Source organism: Bubalus bubalis, chromosome 16, assembly GCF_019923935.1.
Source record: "Bubalus bubalis isolate 160015118507 breed Murrah chromosome 16, NDDB_SH_1, whole genome shotgun sequence".
In the NCBI taxonomy this organism is placed as follows: Eukaryota; Metazoa; Chordata; class Mammalia; order Artiodactyla; family Bovidae; genus Bubalus; species Bubalus bubalis.
In genome coordinates, this window is record NC_059172.1 from 64,731,755 (window position 1) to 64,748,687 (window position 16,933).

Consider the following 16,933-nt stretch of genomic DNA (forward strand, 5'->3'; position numbering starts at 1 on the left):
GCTATTATATCCTCCCATTCTGAGGGTCGTTATTTACTTTGCTTATAATTTCCTTCATTGTGCAAAAGCTTTTAAGTTTCAGTTCAGTTCAGTCACTCAGTCGTGTCTGACTCTTTGCGACCCCATGAACCACAGCACGCCAGGCCTCCCTGTCCATCACCAACTCCTGGAGTCCACCCAAACCCATGTCCATCAAGTCGGTGATGCCCTCCAGCCATCTTATCCTCTGTCGTCCCCTTCTCCTCCTGCCCTCAATCTTTCACAGCATCAGGGTCTTTTCAAATGAGTCAGCTCTTCGCATCAGGTGGCCAAAGTATTGGAGTTTCAATTTCAACATCAGTCCTTCCCATGAACACCCAGGACTGATCTCTTTTATAATGGACTGGTTGGATCTCCTTGCGGTCCAAGGGACTCTCAAGAATCTTCTCCAACACCACAGTTCAAAAGCATCAATTCTTTGGTGCTCAGCTTTTTTATAGTCCAACTCTCACATCCATACATCACCACTGGAAAAACCATAGCCTTGACTAGATGGACCTTTGTTAACAAAGTAATGTGTCTGCTTTTGAATATGCTATCTAGGTTGGTCATAACTTTCCTTCCAAGGAGTAAGCATCTTTTAATTTCATGGCTGCAGTCACCATCTGCAGTGATTTTGGAGCCCAGAAAAATTAAGTCTGCCACTGTTTCCACTGTTTCCCCATCTATTTGCCATAAAGTGATGGGACTGGATGCTATGATCATAGTTTTCTGAATGTTGAGCTTTAAGCCAACTTTTTCACTCTCCTCTTTCACTTTCATCGAGAGGCTCTTTAGTTCCTCTTCACTTTCTGCCATAAGGGTGGTGTCATCTGCATATCTGAGGTTATTGATGTTTCTCCCAGCAATCTTGATTCCAGCTTGTGCTTCCTCCAGCCCAGCATTTCTCATCATGTACTCTGCATATAAGTTAAATAAGTAGGGTGACAATATACAGCCTTGACGTACTCCTTTTCCTATTTGGAACCAGTCTGTTGTTCCATGTCCAGTTCTAACTGTTGCTTCCTGATCTGCGTACAGGTTTCTCAAGAGGCAGGTCAGGTGGTCTGGTATTCCCACCGCTCAGAATTTTCCACAGTTTAGGAAAACTTATTCCTAAGTATTTTATTATTGTTGTTGCAATGGTGAATGGGATTCTTTCCTTAATTTCTCCTTCTTATTTTTCATTGTCAATGTATAGGAGTGCAAGGGATTTCTGTATATTAATTTTATATCCTGCAGTTTTACTATATTCACTGATTAGTGCTAGTAATTTTCTGGTGACATCTTGAGCGGTTCCTGTATAAAGAATGATGTCTTCTGAAACAGTGAGACTTTTATTTCTTTTCCAATCTAAATTCCTTTTGTTTCTTTTTTTCTCGATTGCTATGGCTAGGACTTCCAAAACTATGTTGAATAATAGTGGTGAGTGTAGGCACCCTTGTCTTGTTTCTGATTTTAGAGGAAATACTTTGAGTTTTTCACTATTGAGAATAGTATTTGCTGTGGGTTTGTCATATATGGCCTTTATTATGTAGAGGTATGTTCCTTCAGTGCCTACTTTCTGGAAAGTTTTTGTTATAAATGAGTGTTGAATTTTGTCAAATGCTTTCTCTGCATCTGTTGAGATGATCATATGATTTTTATCTTTAATTTGTTAATATGGTTTATCATAGTGATTAATCTCTGTAAATTGAATAATCCTTACATCCCTGGGATAAAGCCTGCTTGATGATGATATATGATGTTTTTAACGTGTTGTTGAATTCTGTTTGCTGGAAGCTTGTTGAGGATTTTTTGCTCATCAGTGATACTGACCTGTAATTTTCCTTTCTGTGACATTTTTGTCTGGTTTTGGTATCAGAGTGATGGTGGCCACATAGAATGAGTTTGGGAACTTTCGTTTCATTGCAGTTTTCTGAAAGAGTTTGAGTGGGATAGGTATTAGCTCTTCTCTCAACTTTTGGTAGAATTCGCCTGGGAAGCCATCTAATCCTGGGCTTTTATTTGTTGGAAGGTTTTTGGTTTGTTTGTTTTCTTTAACACTTTCAATTTTTGTGTCTGTGATTAGTTTGTTCATATTTTGTTTCTTCTGTTTCAATTTTAGAAGGTTATGCTTTTCTAAGAATTTGTCCATTTCTTCCAGGTGATCCATTCTATTGGCACATAGTTGCTCATAGTAGTCTCTTATGATCCTTTGTATTTCTGTGTTGTCTGATGTAACTTTTTTCTTTTTTCATTTCTAATTTTATTGATTTGAGTCTTCTGCCTTTTTTTCCTTGATCAATCTGGCTAACGGTTTGTCCATTTTGTTCATCTTCACAAAGAACCACCTTTTAGTTTTATTGATCTTTGCTGTTGTGTCTTTGATTTCTTTTTCCTTTATTTTTGCTCTGATCTTTATGATTTCTTTCCTTCTACTAACTTTGGGAGTTTTATTCTTCCTTATCTAGTTGCTTTTGGTGTAAGGTTAGATTGTTCAATGTTTTTCTTGTTTCTTGAGGTAGGCTAGTATTGCTATAATTGTATATATTGCTATATTGCTTCCCTCTTAGCACTGCATTTAATGCATCTGATAGGTTTTGAGTTGTGCTTTCTTTGTCACTTGTTTCAAAGTATATTTTGATTTCTTTTTTGAATTCTTCAGTGATCTGTTGGTATTCAGAATTGAATGGCTTATCCTCCATATGTTTTTATTCCCTGCTTTTTTTCCTGTAGTTGATATCTAGTCTTTTCGCGTTGTGGTCGGAAAAGATGCTTGAAATGATTTCAGGTTTGTTTTTTTTTTTTAATTTCATAAGGCTTTATTTATGAGCTAAGATGTGATATATCCTAGTGAAAGTTCCATGCGCACTTGAGAAAAAAGTGAAATCTTTTGTTTTTGGATGAAATACCCTGTAGATATCAGTTAGGTCCAACTGGTCCAGTATGTCATTAAAAGCTTGTGTTTCCTTATTAATTTTCTGTCTAGAAGACTGTCCATTAGTGTCAGTAGGGTGTTAAAGTCCCCCACTATTATCATGTTATTGTCCATTTCCCCTTTCAGAGCTGTTAGCATTTATCTTAGTATTGAGGTGCTCCTATGTTAGGTGCAAATATATTTATAATTGTTATATCATCTTCTTGGATTGATCCCTTGATCATTATTTAGAGTCCTTCCTTGTCTCTTGTAACAGTCTTTATTTAAAATCTATTTTATCTGAGTCATGCTACTCCCACTTTTTTTTATTTCCGTTTGCATTGTATACATTTTTCTAGTCCCTCACTTTCAGTCTGTGTGTGTCCCTAGGTCTGAGGTGGGTCTCTTGTAGACAGAATATATAGGGGTCTTGTTTTTGTATCCATTCATCCAACCTGTGTTTTTTGGATGGAGCATTTAGTCCAATTACATTTAAGGTAATTATTGATATGTTATGATGCTATTGCCATTTACTTTATTGTTTTGGGTTTGTTTTTTGTAGGCCTTTTCTTTCTGTTGTGTTCCCCTGTCTAAAGGAGTTCCTTTAACCTTTGTTATAAAACTAGTTTGGTGATGCTGATTTCTCTTTAGCTTTTGCTTGTCTATAAAGCTTTTGATTTCTCCTTCAAATCTGAAGCAGATCCTTGCTGTGTTTGAGTAATCTTGGCTGTAAGTTTTTTTCCTTTCATCGCTTTAAGTATATCCTGTCACTTCCTTCCAGCCTGCACAGTTTCTGTTGAAAGATCAGCTATTGGCCTTATGGTAATCCCCTTGTATGTTATTTGTTGCTTTTCCCTTGCTGCTTTTAATATTTGTTGCTTGTGCTTAATTTTTGTTAGTTTGATTAATATGTGTCTTGGTGTGTTTCTCTTTGGTCTGTCCTGAGTGGGACTCTTTGCGCTCCCTGGACTTGGTTGTCTATTAGCTTTCCCATTTTAGAAAAGTTTGCTTCTATAATCTCCTCAAATATTTTTTTATGCCCTTTCATTTTGTCTTCTTCTTCTGGGGCCCCTATGATTCAAATGTTGTTATGTTTAATGTTGTCCCAGAGTTCCCAGAGACTGCCCTAATTTCTTTTTATTCTCTTTTCTTTATTCTGCTCTGCTCCAGTTATTTCTTACACTTACCATTCTTCTGCCTCAGATAGACTCCTCTTGGTTCTCTCTGCCCATTGGTTCCCTCTAGTGTACTTTTTAATCTCAGTTATTGTGTTGTTCATTGTTGATGGTCTGTTCTTTAATTCTTCTAGTCCCTTGTTAAACATTTGTTGTAACTTTTTGGCTTGTGCTTCCAGTCTATTTATCTGTGCCTCCATTTTATTTCCAAGATTTTGGTTCATCTTTACTATACTCGTATTTCTTTGTCAGGTAGAGTGCTTATTTCCTCTTCATTTGTTTGGTCTTCTGGGGTTTTACCATGTTTTTCGTCCACTGCATGTTTCTCTGTATTTTCATTTTGTTTAATTTACTATGTTTGAAATCTCCTTTCTGCAGCCTGGATGGTTGTAGTTCCTCTTAATTCTGGAGTCTATCCCCTGTGGGTGGGGTTGGACCAGTGTCATGGTTGGGAGGACTTTGTGCCTGTGGTCTCGTGGATGAAGCTGGATCTTGTCTCTGAAGCGCAATGCCATGTCCGATAGTATGTTTTGGGGTATCTTTGGGCTTTGTTTGGCTTTTGGCAGCCTTTCTACTAATGGACAGTGTTGTGTTTCTGTCTTGCTAATGTTTTGGCATGAGGCGTCCAGCACTGGAGCTTGCTGGCCTCTGGGTGGGGTTTGCTGTTAGTGTTAGAGAGAGACCTTTGGGAGAGCTTTTGTTGACTAATGTTCCATGGGATTGGAAATTCTCTGGTGGTCCAAAGTCCTGGACTCAGGTCTCCTACCTCAGGGTTAGGGAAGGCCCATGAAAAGTGAAAGGTAATCTCACTACTTGTCCAAGCCTAGGTTGGAGTGATTCTGGATGTCTAGGCTGAGTGCCAGTTAGACCCTGTCCTGCCTGCAGCACCAAAACTTCACGGGCCTCACAGCACAGAAGACAAAACCCCAAGACTGATAGTGAGAGCAACACTTAATAGTCAAGAGCACCCAAAGAAATTCACACACTTACAAAGGGAAAAGTAGAGAGAGAAAAGAAAAAAAGAATAAAAGCAAGAGTCAAAGAGAAGAGAGCAATGAAGACTGTAAAATTAGGAAAAAATAAAATGAACTTATTTAAAAATAAGATGTTTTAAAAGTGGAAAAAGTAAGTTATAAAAAAATAAAAATTAAAGGGATAATAAAGAAATTACATGAGAACAATATGAAAAAGAAAAGAAGGAAGAAAAAAGGGGGGAAAATGAAAGAAAAAATAGAGGAAAATGTATGCAAAGTTGTAGTTCCACCTCCACCTCCCAGGAGGCTCTCGGTGTTGAGCTGTTCTCTGGACCTGCCGTGGGAACAGCTTAGACTCTAATCTGACCCTACTCATGTGTGTACTTGCCTCATCCATTGTCCTCAGTTGCCAGAGCGAGGGCTTTCTCTTTTGTGTGGACATTCATTGTCCTTCTATATATTCCATAGACACAGAGTCTACTTAGTTGGTTGTGTGGATTTACTCCGCAGCTTGTGCAGCTGGTAGAAAGGTTTTAGATCCTCTTCTTTAGCCTCTTTGCCATGGAGCTCAGTCGTGGTTTTATCCTCACCTCTGCATGTGGTCATTCACAGGAGTTTGCTCCTGCGGCTGCCTGGGAGGACTCAATTCTGCCCTAATGAGGATCAGGCATGGAGGTAGTGCAGCTGCTTGGATCACAGGGATCCTGGCAGTACCAGATACATGGGGGAGCCAGCGGCCACAGACACAGGCGATACGGCACTATTAGGAGTTTTTTAGCCTCTGGCAACTCTCCCCTAGTGAGGACCAGGCATGAAGGTGGTGCAGCTGCTTGGATCACAGGATACCTGGCGGTGCCAGATGTTCGGGGAAGCCAGCAGCCACAGGCACAGGAGATAAGGCACTTAGAGACTTCTTCTAGCCTCTGGCAGCTAGCATTCAAAGGGTTTCCCTGATTGGTCCTTTTCTGGCGCTTGGCACAGCAGGTGCTCAAAGACCCTACTGACTGGGGTCCTTCTCTATTGCTCAGTGCAGCAGGCACTCAAAGGGCCCTTCTGGCCAGGGTCTTTGTTGCTCATCACGTCAGGCACTCAAAGGACCACTCTCTGTGGGGTTTTTCTCTATTGATCAGCTGCCCAGTGCATGAGTGTGGAGAGAGCGAGAGGTTATAGTGATGGCCTTAGGCCCTGTGCACAACTCAGCAGTATTCCTGTGCCTCCTTGGCTGTCCAGCTTTCCTTGAAAGGCACTCCCTGCCGCAGTCTTCTCCTTCATGTTCCTGCAGGCCTTCTCCCTGCAGTCAACAGCAGTCCTCGCCGTGAGAGTGCTCCTCAACAACTGTGCTCCAGCTCTCTGCCACACGTACTGGAGGATCTGTGTCCCTGTCCAGGCTGCTTTGGGCTGTGGCGCAGATAGTCTGTGTGGTTCTCACTCCCTTCAGACTGCCATAGATCAGCTGCCACCTCCAGCAGCATCAAATGCCTCCCCTCTGTCCTGAACTATTGCTCTGATACGGGGATCTCTCCCCTGCTCTTCCATCCCGTTTACTCCTCCTCTTTTTCCCTCCCTTCCTTCATCATACTGGGTTTTCCTGTGGTCAGGGACTCTTGTCAGCTCTCAGCTGGTACTCTGTGAGATATTCTATTTACTTAGGCATAAATTCATGTCATACAAACTTTTCTTTCAGAAATTTGTTTGTTTTGATATGCTTTTCAGCCCTCCTCATAGAAATTGCATGAAAATATACCCACTTTTCTTTTAAGTTACAGTCTGTTAGTGCCTTCAAGTTAGTATTCACCTATATCTATCCTTACCTCCAGCTTCCTGATGGCTCAACAGGTAAAGAATCTGCCTACAATGCAGGAGACTTAGGTTTGATCCCGTAGTTGGAAAGAACCCCTGGAAAAGGAAATAGCATGAAAAATTTTTTGCATGAAAATTTTTTTTCATGCAGTATTCTTGCATGAAAATTTTTTCTTGCCTGAAAACTCCCATAGAGAAAGGACCCTGGTGGACTACAGTCCAAAGGGTTGCAAAGAGTTGGACATGACTGAGCAACTAAGCATGGAGAATGCTTCTTACCTCCAAATCAATTCATTGTGTGTATACTGTTTGCGAGACTTGGTACTGGGTACTTTACATGTATTACCTTTTGAATCTCTGCGTACTGCTGCTGATTGGAGAGAAAGGTAATGCCAGGGAAATGTTATGGTGCAACAGAAAGTGCTTGGGCTTTGCTACATTCATGACTTTACATCCTGATTGTCTGTGTGACCTTAAATAAATTACCTAATCTCTGAGTCTCAATGTCTTCCTCTGTAAAATATGAATCTAATGCTTAGAATATGAAATGAGAAAATAAGGGAAATGTTTAGATTGACTTCTTTATTATTAGTTGCCTCTTTCTTTCCCTTATATATATATTTCATTTTCAAGCTTTAAACCTCTTGAAATGTCCAACAAAGTCAAGTTTGTTAATAAGATTTTGTTGTTGCTGCTGTTCAGTTGCTAAGTCGTATCCAGCTCTTTGATCCCATGGAGTGGGATCTCATCCTCCACTATCTCCCAGAGTTTGCTCAGTTTCCTGTCAGTTGAACTAGTGATGCTAACCATCACATCCTCTGCTGCCACCTTCTCCTTTTGCCTTCAGTCTTTCCCAGCATCAGGGTCTTTTCCAATAAGTCGGCTCTTTGCATCAGGTAACCAAAGTATTGGAGCTTTAGCAACAGTCCTTCCAATGAATATTCAGAATTGATTTCCTTTAGGATTGACTGTTTTGATCTCCTTGCAGTCCAAGGGGCTCTCGAGAGTCTTCTCCATCACCACATTTTGAAAGCACCAATTCTTTGGTGCTCAGCCTATGGTCCAACTCTCACATCCATACATGACTACTGGAAAAACCATAGCTTTGACTATGTGGACCTTTATTGGCAAAGTGATGTCTCTGCTTTTGAGTACGCTGTTTAGGTTTCTCGTAGCTTTTCTGCCAAGGAGCAGGCATCTTTTACTTTCATGGCTGCAGTCACTGTCCACGATGATTTTGGAGCCTAAGAAAATAAAATCTGTCACTACTTCCAATACTTTGGCCACCTGATGCAAAGAACTGACTCATTGGAAAACACGCTGATGCTGGGAAAGATTGAAGGCAGGAGGAGAAGGGAACAACAGAGGATGAGATGTCATCACTGAGTCAATGGACGTGAGTTTGGGCAAGATCCAGGAGATGGTGATGGACGGGGAAGCCTGACGTGCTGCAGTCCATGGAGTCATAAAGAGTCGGACGTGACTAAGTGACTGAACAACAACAAAAGGCTGTAAGAGAAACTAAATGAGTATATGTCAAGCCCTTAATGTAGTGTCTAGCACGTAATCAGTGCTTTTATGTTTGAGGACTGTGTAGCAGTAAGCAGGAGTAGTGGTGGTGGCAGCGGCAGCAATAACAGAAACAGAAGGACACATTATCCTGGCTCAGAGACGCCCTGAGGACAATGGTAGGTGAGAATCTTTAAAACATGAAATGCAGTCTGGAAGCCAGCTAGACTCTAATGTTAAATTCGTTTTAGCAAAAACAGTTGTATTTCCAGGTCTGGCCTGAAACAAGATCAGCTTTGACTATTTGGAATTCATTTCTGGTGGACCCTGAAAATTCTTGAGCTATCCCTAGACAGAAGCTTAAAGTATACCTAGAATGATTCTTGGAAACAAGAGCTTGCCACATGATGGATTGACCTGGTTGCCACATGGAGGATTGACCTGGTTTGCTCAGCCACTTGAGATGAAGGGGCTCCAAGAGCGTCATATGTACCAGAGCTGTGAATCAAGATTAAACACATACACAATTGGCTGGTTTGGGGTAAGGATGAGAGGGTAAGAGACCCAAAGTAGAAGGCAGTGGAGACCAGGAAAGCAGCTCTCTGCTGACTCTCCTCTTCCTTCTGGTCAGTTCATTCCTGTTATCCGTGGCTGTACACACACGTGTGCTCACAAACATGCTAATATTCTTTTACTCAGAAGTTCCCACATTGTGTTCTGCAAATTCCTCATCATTTCATTTCCTTTTTCTCTGTCATGTTGGCATCTAACATCTAACTAGTCTAAAGTGGATGATAACTTACCATACTTTCTAAGGCAAGGAGAACATTTATACTATCTGGAATAGTTTACTGAGGATTGTGGTCAAATCTCCTCTCATAAGAGAATGAAAAACTGCTTCTACCTGTGATAAGTATAAACTTGACAAATATGTTATTGAAATGAACTGAATGACCTCGTGAAGGCCTCTCTCACACTGAGACTCTAGGTTAGTTATGGTAACTGTCTGATAGAATTTAAAGGAAAAGTCAATTTAAAAGGAAAATTACTAGACTCTCTTTTGGAAGAAATTCTATAAACCTTCTGTACCTAGATACAATTTCTTGATAACAAGACTTTAAAATAAAATAAAATTTTGAAGAATTCTAAAATAAATTTTTTAAAGAATTTTTAAAAATCTTTAAGACCTTTTCAAAATTTTAATAAACTATACTGATACACTATCTTCCAAAAAATCTGTATTATTTTCTTTTTTTAGAAAAACAAAGCAAAAAAGTACTTTTCATCATGCTGCCTTGTATTACATGCCCTGTGCTTAGTTGCTCAGTCGTGTCCGACTCTTTGTGACCCCGTGGACTATAGCCCACGAGGCTCCTCTCTCCATGGGGATTCTCCAGGCAGGAATACTGGAATGGGTTACCACCCTCCTCCAGGGGATCTTCACAACTCAGGCATAGAACCCAGGTCTTCTGCATTGCAGGCGGATTCTTTACCCTCTGAGCCACTAGGGAAGCCCATATTATATTCCAGTTGGCTCTAAATAAGGCCTATTCCTACAGTTTTGAATAATGCGTTGTAAAGTTTTAGACTGCATAGATTGTTCAAGGTGTGTGATGAGAAGAACACAAAGTAGAAATTTAATACATGAAGATCACTACCACTAACAGTCTACTAGATACCTACTTTCCTTGCAAGGAACGTTTTCCAAAGTACTAAAACTCAGATGTAAAGGAAAGAGAGAGCAGTTGCTTTATAAAGTGGCAAAGTTGTTGGATTTTTGCCAAAATGAAATTCATTGCTTTCTTAAGCCAAAGACTTCCCAGATCCACATATCACTTTATTCTCTTCAAACTACTTTTCATATTCTTTAAAAATGATCAAATACATCTGTTCCTGATGGAGTATGCTGTTACCCTATGGTATGATTCTGGGAGGAAATCTATAGAAGATGTAAATCTCTTCACATGCTGGTGAGCTTGACAGGGTCAAATTAATTTATTTTTGCACTTGCAAAACAGTATATCCATTTAATTTCTTCATTCCAACTATAAACTAATTTCCTAATTGCAGTTAAAATTCAATTTTATGTTTAATTTTGGCACCAGGAAAACACTGTCTCATTAGTGAATGTTTATTCACCTTTCCTCACCTCTCTCTATGAGTTATCAGGCTATCCTAAGACATCCTTACTGTGTAGGGCTAAATACTGCCTTACCCTGTACAGCTTGAAAGATTTCTCAGAGGTACTTTGGAATCTCATGATTGGCTTCCTTCAAAACCCTTTACAAAGCAGAAGGATAATTGAGAACCTTCATACTATTATGGTTAAGAAAGTATGGACTGTGGAGCCGTCCTTCCTGGGTTTGGATCTGGCCCTGCTTCTTGTCAGATGTGAGAACTTTGACAAGATTCATAACTTCTTCAGGCCTCACTTTTCTCATCCGTAGCATGAGGACAATCTCCTAGGGGATTAAAAGAGTTAAAATTGTATCTGGCACATTTCGAGTATTAGATATGTTTTCTGTTAAAATAATTAAAAATACATAAATCCTTGTGCTGCCATGTCACATAATGTCTAATCTTCTTAGTGTTCCAGGTGTAGGTTTTCTTCAGCCTGTCTACATTTCGAGTGTCAGTTCAGTCGCTCAGTCGTGTCCGACTCTTTGCAACCCCATGAATCACAGCACGCCAGGCCTCCCTTTCCATCACCAACTCCCGGAGTTCACTCAGACTCACGTCCATCGAGTCGATGATGCCATCCAGCCATCTCATCCTCTGTCGTCCCCTTCTCCTCCTGCCCCCAATCCCTCCCAGCATCAGAGTCTTTTCCAATGAGTCAACTCTTCACATGAGGTGGCCAAAGTACTGGAGCTTCAGCTTTAGCATCATTCCCTCCAAAGAATACCCAGGGCTGATCTCCTTCAGAATGGACTGGTTGGATCTCCTTGCAGTCCAAGGGACTCTCAGGAGTCTTCTCCAACACCACAGTTCAAAAGCATCAGTTCTTCGGCGCTCAGCTTTCTTCACAGTCCAACTCTCACATCCATACATGACCACTGGAAAAACCATAGCCTTGACTAGACAGACCTTTGTTGGCAAAGTAATGTCTCTGCTTTTCAATATGCTATCTAGGTTGGTCATAACTTTCCTTCCAAGGAGTAAGCGTCTTTCAATTTTATGGCAGCAGTTACCATCTGCAGTGATTTCGGAGCCCCAAAAAATAGTCTGACACTGTTTCCCCATCTATTTCTATTTCAAGTGTAGGGACCATGTTTTCTGCACTTAAAATCTACTTGTTTAGTGCTGCTACTAAGTCACGTCAGTCGTGTCCGACTCTGTGTGACCCTATAGGTGGCAGCCCACCAGGCTCCCCCATCCCTGGGAGTCTCCAGGAAAGAACACTGGAGTGGGTTGCCATTTCCTCCTCCAATGCATGAAAGTGAAAAGTCAAAGTGAAGTCACTCAGTCATGTCCGACTCTTTGCAACCCTGTGGACAACAGCCTACCAGGCTCCTCTGTCCATGGGATTTTCCAGGCAAGAGTACTAGAGTGGGGTGCCATCGCCTTCTCTGTGTTTAGTGCTAGGTATAGAAAAGATACTCTATAAATATTAGCTGAGCTAAATTAGTGATTCCTTTCTTCCCCCAGCTAAGTAGGTCAACCCTCAACTGGAGTAGAAAGAGGGTCTGAGAGTCCACTGCTGTCTGAGAACATGATACAGTCATTGCCGAAAAGCCACACAAAGAATTGCCAGTTATGGAATGACCAGCAGTCTAATGTTTGTTGATTTACTGCTCAGATGTTTAATGCATCAGCTGTGTTATGAGTCTGTGTTGATTTCTGATGCATAGTTTCTGGAGTAATGAGAAGACGGGAGTGGGTTCTAGTTTCTGCTCTATTATTAATGACCCTGGTAGAGTCACGTAGCTTTTTTTTCAACCAGAACTCTTTTCTTACCTGTCAGGCATGGAGCAGCGGGAGAGTGAAGTTGACTAAATCCTTTATATACTTCCTTCACCAGCCCCCAGCTGTACCATTTTGTGTTTCTTTATGATAACCATAACTCAGTCACAAGGAGAATGGAAAATGGTACAAACGCTTCTTACAAATCCTTTTTATCACAGCTCTTAAAACATCTCTAAGCATGTGTATGTCACACTACTGAGAAATGAGTATCCTCCTTATCCACTTTGAGTGCAGAGGTCAAGCATTTGCTCATGCGGGATCTTTGGTCTGTTTACTCTCATTATGTCATTTTGGTAGCCAGTCTCCACAATAGCCCCAATGATTTCTACCTCCTGGAATTCACACATTTGTCCAATTCCCCCCACACATTGTATCAGAATTGATCTCTGTAACCAATTGGATATTGTTAAAATGATGATTGATCACTTCTGAGATTTGGTTATTAGATACCAAACTTCTGTCTCAATTGCTCTCATGCTTTCTCCGTCTCTGTAATCATTTGCTCTGGGGGAAGCAGTCTCCTAAGCAGCCCTGCAAAGAGGCCTCAATGGAAGGAGCTGAAGCCTCCACCCCATAGCTGCGTGAGTGACCTTGTAAGTGGATTTTCAAACCCCAGTCAAATCTTTTAGAGGTTGCAGCCCTAGCTTGACTGCAGCCTCGTAAGAAACCTGAGCCAGACTCACCCAGCTAAATTACTTCCTGGTTCCTGACACTTACAAACTGTGTGAGGTAATGTTTGTTGTCTTAAGTGACTGTGGTTTGTAGTAATTTGTTATGTAGCAAATGATAACCAATACAGTTACCTTCAAGTCATGAAAGTAGCTTTCTAGAGTGTTTCTTATATTCCCCTTTTATATATTCTTACAGCTAGAGGTGGAAGGATGGATACAGATCCTGTTCCCATTTATAAATTAAAACTCTCATTCCCCAAATCACGTAATTTGTTCGAAAAGGAGCCAGATGACATTCTTTCTTTAAACGGCTCTATTGAGATACAGTTCATACCATTTAGTTCACCCATTTAAAATGTGCACTTCAATGGCTTTTAGTATATTCTCAGAGTTGTACAGCAACTGTTTAGTATTTTAGTCTGTGAATATACTAACCAGATAAAAATCTTAAACCATTTTCATCCCGCCTGAAAGAAAACCCATAGCCGTTAGTTATTTTTCTTTGTTCTCTCCCTTGTCCCTTCTTCTCTTGTCTTTGTCTGTAAGCAGCCACTCATTTCCTTTCTGTTTCTATAGCTTTGCCTCCTCTGGACATTTCATGTAACTGGATCATGTCCTGTGTGGTCTTTGGAACAGGCTTCTTTGAGTTAGCATGATATTTTCAGGGTTCATCCATGTTGTAGATTGTGTCAATACTTCATTACTTTTCTTTGTTGATAATATTTCATTATATAGATAGATATACCAGTTTTGTTTATTTGGTCATGAGTTAATGGACATTTGAGTTATCTTCACCTGTTGGCCATTGTGAATAACGCTACTGTGAACACTCATGTACAAGATTTTATGTGGACGTATGTTTGCTTTCTCTTGCATATATCCAGGAGTGGAGTTGTTGTATCATGTGATACTCTATGTTTAGCTTTGGAGAAACCAAATATTTTCCAAGGAAGCTGCACATTCTACATTCCTACCAATAATACATGATGAGTCTGACTTCTCCACATGTTTACCAATCCTTATTATTCTCCGTCTTTTCAACTATAGTCATCTTGGTGAGTGTGACAAGATATCACTTGTGGTTTTCATTTACATTTACCTTATGATGATGAGCATCTTTCATGTGTTTATTTGCCATTTGTATATCTTCTGGGGGGCCGAATTTTCTATTTAAAAATTAGAACATTTTTAGTTGAGTTACTTATCTCTTTATTAATGAGTTGAAAGACCTCTTTGTGTATTGCCAAACAATATTCTTAATATTACACGTGTATATGCACAGCACAGCACTACTTTGAAGCTTCCAAGGCTCCCAAAGCATGTAAACGTGAAGCATCTTGATAATGAAGATCAATCAGGCTTCAGTTGTCTAATTAACTTAGTAGTATTTATATAACTTTGGTTTGGTCTTTTTTTTCCATTGACATTAATCCTTCAGTTTGGGGGAAAAAATAATTTCTACAAAATGAATCCAAAATGATCATGTGGACAGTTTCTATGATGCACACTCTATAAATTATCTCTAAGTTAGGAGCTTTAATAATCCTTCTTTGATAATTATGATTTTCTAGAATACCTTTTTGTTTATTTTCTAAAACCACAGTTTTTATAATTATAAAAGTTATTATAGGTACATGTTAGAAAACTTGGAAAATGCGGGGAGGTACAAATAAAGTTTTCTCTCATTTGCTTCAATTGTATGTATTTTATGAATGAATCATCAACATGACCATGTATAATGCTGTATATGGCAGAAACATTCCATATTTACTGTATTTGTGTTATATATGTAAAAATAGAAAATAAAATTCTGTGGATTTGCTTAAACTTCTAACATGTACTTCATGTCTTTCCTTACAAAAATGTCTTTTATTTGAATGAAGTAGACACTGATTAAATAAGGCCTATTTTTCTATACTCACCTTCAAGGAGCTCATAACTTTATAGAGGAGAAAAATATGTGATGAATTAATATTATAAGGTCTATTATTAAAGTAAAAATAGGAGAACAAAACAACTGTCTTAAGGCATGAGCAAATGCTTCAAAGAAGTGATACAGTATATGCTACGTTTTAGTGGATGAGTAGGAGTTCTTCAGCATAGGAAACAGTGACATAATGTCCTAGTAGTGAACTCTTAAGTTAGAGTTCAAAGTTTGTATAAAGGAGTGGAGATGAGGCTTACAGTAAGTAAGGACCAGACAGAGGGCAGCCTTTGTCATGCTAAAGACTTGAGATATCTGGATAGTAAGGATTAAAATTAAACATTCATAAATCAAAGATTATGGCATCCATTCCCATCACTTTATGGCAAATAGATGGGGAAACAGTGACATACTTTATTTTCTTGGGCTCCAAAATCACTGCAGTTGGTGACTGCAACCATGAAATTAAAAGATGCTTGCTCCTTGGAAGAAACGCTATGACAAACCTAGACAGCATATTAAAAAGCAGAGGCATGGCTTTGCTGACAAAGGTCCATCTAGTCAAAACTATGGTTTTTCCAGTATTCATGTATGGATGTGAGAGTTGAACTATAAAGAAAGCTGGGCGCCAAAAAATTGATGCTTTTGAACTGTGGTGTTGGAGAAGACTCTTGAGAATCCCTTGGACTGCAAGAAGATCAAACCAGTCAATCCTAAAGAACATCAGTCCTGAATATTCATTTGAAGGACTGATGCTGAAGCTGAAAATCGAATACTTTGGCCACCTGATGTGAAAATACCCTGATCCTGGGAAAGATTGAAGGCAGGAGGAGAAGGGGACGACAGAGGATGAGATGATTGGATGGCATCACCTACTCGATGGACATGAGTTTGAACAAGCTCTACGAGTTGGTGATGGACAGGGAAGCCTAGCGTGCTGGAGTTCATCGGGTCGCAAAGAGTCAGATATGACTGAGCAACTGAACTGAACGCTAAAGGAAATAAACTAAAAAAAAAAAAAAAAAAAGTCAAAGTTTGTGATGTGATTTAACTTGTGTTTTTGAAAGAAAGTTCTATTAAAGAATTGATTGGAAGAGAGATATGTTTTGGCAAAGCAGGTAAAACATTTAAGAGACAATTGAAAGTCAGGTAAATAATAATGAAGAACATATACAGTGAAGGGGAAATTTTTAGAGACATTTAAGAGTAAGAATAAGATTTGGGTGTAAGGAAATGAAAGGAATCAAGAATGAACTTTCTAGCTTTTGAATACTGGATAGATGGTGATGACATTAAAAGACTGGCTAATTGAGAAGATGAGCAGGTTTCAAACATGGTAAATTTTGAGGTGTATGACAAAGTTTAATACTAGCAATATTAATAAAAGCTATAATTTAAACCAACTGCTTACCATGTACCAGGTTCTTAGTTCAGTATTTTGTGTATATATTTTTTGATAACTTTTTCCCTTTACAAATAAGGATATTTAATCTTAGAAATTTTAAATAACTTAGCTTAGATCTCACAACTGCTAAGTAATGGAGTTTAAATTTAAATCTACTTCTCTCTGACTTTAAAATTCATGACCTTACCCAACAGAGTATACTGCCTCAATAAAATCAATTCAATTTTGAGAATTTTGTATATCATAATATATATAAAGAATATTTCTAGAAGCTAAGTTTATAAACTTTACCGTAACTATTATAATCTCATTGCATCTATTAGATTCTGTCTGTTGTGGCACCAAGTGGGCCGATCAGAGATAATCATTTTAACTGAAACTGATAGAATGGTTCTGAAATTATTCTGCCACTTATTGAATTTTATCCATATTGAATTTTATCCAAACTGACAAAATTCCTTTTTATTGCTTTTATTCCAAAGTAATAAAGTTGCATTGCTTAATGTTATTCTTTTTTTTTATTCTTAATGATGGATATTTTCTAGTGTAACTCAGGAAGTTGAAATACTACATATTTTAATGTGTATTACTT

At 39.2% G+C, this 16,933-nt stretch overlaps 1 protein-coding gene across 7 annotated transcripts in view; it reads left to right on the plus strand.

Annotated features, from left to right (window-relative positions):
* The window catches only part of ARHGAP20 (Rho GTPase activating protein 20), a 221,353-nt gene that overhangs the window by 34,009 nt on the left and 170,411 nt on the right, over positions 1-16,933 (plus strand). The window contains exons 1-2 of one of the 7 annotated variants that reach the window (XM_044929768.2): positions 11,834-13,070; positions 13,897-14,067. The exons of 5 other annotated variants lie outside the window; for them this stretch is intronic. The gene's annotated coding sequence lies outside the window, so the exon portion shown is untranslated. Of the gene's footprint in view, positions 1-11,833; positions 14,068-16,933 lie in introns of those variants that run through there. One more of the 7 variants, XM_045163001.1, reaches the window with a different exon arrangement.